Source organism: Myotis davidii, unplaced genomic scaffold (genome assembly GCF_000327345.1).
Source record: "Myotis davidii unplaced genomic scaffold, ASM32734v1 scaffold803, whole genome shotgun sequence".
Classification (NCBI taxonomy): Eukaryota; Metazoa; Chordata; class Mammalia; order Chiroptera; family Vespertilionidae; genus Myotis; species Myotis davidii.
Genome location: NW_006295567.1, coordinates 1158844 through 1162565, shown reverse-complemented (window position 1 = coordinate 1162565; position 3722 = coordinate 1158844). Strand labels below are relative to the sequence as shown.

The window sequence follows — 3722 nt, the reverse complement described above, 5'->3', positions numbered from 1 at the left end:
CCACACACACACACACTCAGTCTCCAAGGACATGACTCTTCAGGACAGTTTCTCCAGCTCAGAACTAAGAGGCCAGTCTCCAGGCGCCCCCACTCCCACCCTCATCGGCTCCAAAGTTAAACCGGCCTGGGCTCCAGTCCCACCGCCGCACCCTGGCCCCCGAGGTGTGCGTGCCCACGCCTCTCTAACACGGCAAACCCACGCCTGCCTCGGGGCGCCTGGGAGAGCGGCATGCGTCTCCAGGAGGAGAGGAAAGCTTACAGGGCCTGGCACGCAGTACGTGCTCAGTGGACGGAAGGGCAGCATCATGTCCCGGGACCCCGAGGCCCTGGGATTCCAGTGCGTCCGAGGTTGAGCGGAGGCCGCCCTGAAGGCCAGCGTGTGGAGGGGCTGAGTTCCCAGAGCGGACTCCAATCCCAGTTGGAATCTCAGCTGGGCGGCACTCTCCCGGGGGCCTTGGGAGGTTGCTCAGCCGCCCTGTGCCTCCGTTTCCTCACCTGTGATACGGAGCTAACAATCAGCATTTCACAGGAGGAGGAAGGCGTCCAACGCATTCGTAAGCCCTGCTGCTCTCTCAGGCGCCTCAGGGAAGCAACTAGATAGTGAAGCTGAACAGCCAGAATGACCAGGCAGGGTAAGGAGGGCGGTAAACGGGTCAAGGGCGACGTGCAACCTGGAGGGTGCTGTGCAGAGTGCGTGGCTGGGAGGACCCAGGTCCAAGTCCTGGCCTGACTGCTTTGCAAGACCTTGGGAAGTCCCTGTGCCTCTCTGAGCCTTCCTTTGCTCACCTGTAAAATGGGACCACGCCTCATAGCCCCCGTCTACTGTACTCACAACGCATGCGCACTCCATGCTATCATGTTACCCTGTCACCTCCGCCTTGTAGAGGAGACTGGGGCCCAGAAGAGTGAAATCACCTGCCTGCGCTAGAGTTGGGGAGCTGGGATTTGAACCCAGGCAGGCTGGCCTCAGTCAGGGATATCCCGCCTTGGCCACTGAATTCCTGGGTCCCAATGTGTTGGTACTGTCCAATGGAGAAGATGGAGACCTTCAAGGCTGAGGTTTGAGCTGTTCAAGGACAGGGGTTTACCCTGGAGGACACCCAGGAAGGAGCCCCAGGCCCAGGCTCTCCCCCTGGCTATAGCAGCAGTGGGCTGGACAGTAAGGGTAAGAGTGCTGAACTAGGCCACAGGAACCCTGCCCTTGAAGAGCTGCTGTTTTCATAGCAGAAGATAGAAAACAAAGTCACGATAAGAGACAGGAGAAAGTAAAGGAAGGTGGTTGAAGAGTGACAGGGATAGAGCCTACCTTGAGATGAGGCAGTCAGGGAGGGCCTCCCGGAGGAGGTGACATTTGAGCAAAAGGAAGAGAAGGACTTGGCCATGGGAAGATCTGGAAAGAGGGTTCCAGGCAGAAGGAGCAGCATGTGCAAAGGCCCTGAGGTGGGAATCAGCGGAGTGAGTGTAACTGGAGGGAAGTGAGAGGGAAGGCAGTCCCTCGGAAAGAGGTCAGGAAATCAGGGCCAGGAGTTTGAATTTCAGTCCTTGTCCAGGTAGGGCCAAGAAGAGACTTGCCCAAGGTCACACACTGAACTAAGGGTGGAGATGTGCTGTGGCCTCAAGCACAGGGTGCCTGGGGAGACCTGGCCGCAGGGCCCACCCTGTCTCTTCCCACCCACTGTCTCTCCAGAGCAGCGACTTCCCCTGGAAGTCCTCCACCACCCAGATCTTCATCGGGGACCCCTACCCCTCTCCTTCCTGTGCCCTGAGACCACAGGCCACTCCATCCCCTCAGGGTGACTTCAGGTCCCTTTTGTTACCTGAACAATAAGTAACCCAGGTAGTTAGTTATAAACTCTGCAGGAACAAGGAGCTGGTTGATAATTTATAGCAACATCTCAAATTTAAATGGAAAGTAAATAGCATGCTGTTAGCATTAAAGAAAACCCAATCTGGGCGGGCGGGAGCACTCCAGCCTCCTCTCAGCTTGGGGTGCCTCACTCTCCCAGCCCCTTCTCCAAGCTGGTGCAGCCTTTCCGCTACTCCAGCTACTCCACGGCTAAGCTGGCTTCTCCAGGCCTCTCCCCATCGCCCTGCCCTCCTCTCTCTCAGCGTCTCCCCTCCTTCAGCTCCCAGGCTGGTCCCAGGGAGCACTTTGCCCTCTGCTCCCCCCTCGAGTGCTGTGGATCATGCCTCCCCACCCACCAACCCACCCAAGGGACTGCTGACCAAGAGGCCCCACTCAGCCAGGTAAGGAGGCCCTGGGCGCCGTCTCCCACTCCCACCCATCCCCATGGGGGTCCTGAGCAGCCCCAGCCCCAGCCCAGCTGCCCTCACCCTGGTCTGCCTGGCCTGCCCCTTTGCCCCTCCCCTGCAGCCCAGCAGGGCCCTTTGCCCTCCACTTCCTGCCAAGTCAGGGGGCCCATCTGCTCCCCTGCCCCCTGCCCAGGCCCTCACAGCCGACCCTGAGGACTCCCAGGCGGAGACCCAGCCCCCCCTCCCTCTCCCCCCCAAACCGGGATCAGGACCTTGGACAGAAGAGAGATGGTCCCTGGAGAGTGTCTTTGGGACTCTGCCTCAGAACCCCTCTCACCCCCGCTCCGCTGGCCCCAGCCCTGGCCCCCAGGCCTGGGGATTAAGAGCTCTTAGCAGAAGGGGTGTGAAGTCCCAGCTGGGTGGCCTTCACCAAGCTCCTTCCCTTCTCTGGGCCTCAGTCTCCTCATCTGTGAAGCGGTCGTGTCCACAGCTTCCTCCCAGCGTTCAGCTCAGTATTATCACATTTTAACATGTGAAACCTTAGCAGAGTGCCCAGCTGTTAGGACGGGGGCTGAGGAGGCTTTGGGGCGGGGACGTTCTCGCAGCCCCTCGCCCCCCTCTCCCTCCCCCACCCCAGCGCTCCCCATCCCCCATCTCCACTGGGTGGGAGGTTCATTGGCCCAGGCCTTCCCAGGCCACCATCCCGACAAGTTAATGATCACAGGCCTTATCAGAGCCTTTTGCCGTTTATAAATTTATAAAACAAAAGAAATAATAAAGCCTGTGGGTAATAAGTAACCAGTGAGCTCTGCTGAGGAGAGGGGAGGCATCGGCTCAGACCCACTCCGTGCCCTGAGCCGGAGACGGGGAGACGGCCAGTGGGGGGTCCACAGCGGAGGTCGCTCATGGCGCCTGCTGGTGAGGGTGAGGCCTGGGCTGTGCCGGGAAGGAGAGAAGCTCCTGCCAAGGCTTCATGTCCCCCCAGGTGAGAGACCTGGCTGCCTGCTGAGTCCCTAGGCGACCAGGGCAGCCCCCAGGCCCCAGGGTTGCCCTCCCCAGCGGCTTCCTGGCCCCGGGCTTGGGAAGGTAGGGTTTGGGGCATAGAATAGCCGTGGAGGCCGCCATGGCCCTCTGGCTCTCAGGCCCTTAATGGACAGTCTCCCGTTTTCCCCACCCAGGGCCCCCCTGGGCGCGGCGCTGCCCAAGCCCTGGGCTGAGGGCCGGCTCCACAGAGGACCTGAACCCCTGGGCCGCCCCCTTCCCACAACTCGGGGTACAGGCCACGGCCGGGCACTCGGCCGGGCAGGGCTGTCGGGGCGGAGGGTGGGCACCGGGCCCTGGAACGGGCGGGGGTTCTTACTGCAGCAGGCTCTCCACCACGGCCTTCTGGTGGGCCGCCTCCTCGGGGCTGAGGTTCTCCAGCTCCTTGAGGATGGGCGGCGTGAAGTCCCCGTCGTCGTCCGTCTC

The 3722-nt window shown here is 61.2% G+C and overlaps 1 protein-coding gene across 1 annotated transcript in view; it reads right to left on the bottom strand.

Annotated features, from left to right (window-relative positions):
• Positions 1 to 3716, bottom strand: part of HNF1A (HNF1 homeobox A) — a 14942-nt gene extending 11226 nt beyond the window's left edge. Inside the window, exon 1 of the mRNA XM_015568175.1 lies at positions 3616 to 3716. The gene's annotated coding sequence lies outside the window, so the exon portion shown is untranslated. The remainder of the gene's footprint in view (positions 1 to 3615) is intronic.
• Positions 3717 to 3722: the final 6 nt, after the last annotated feature.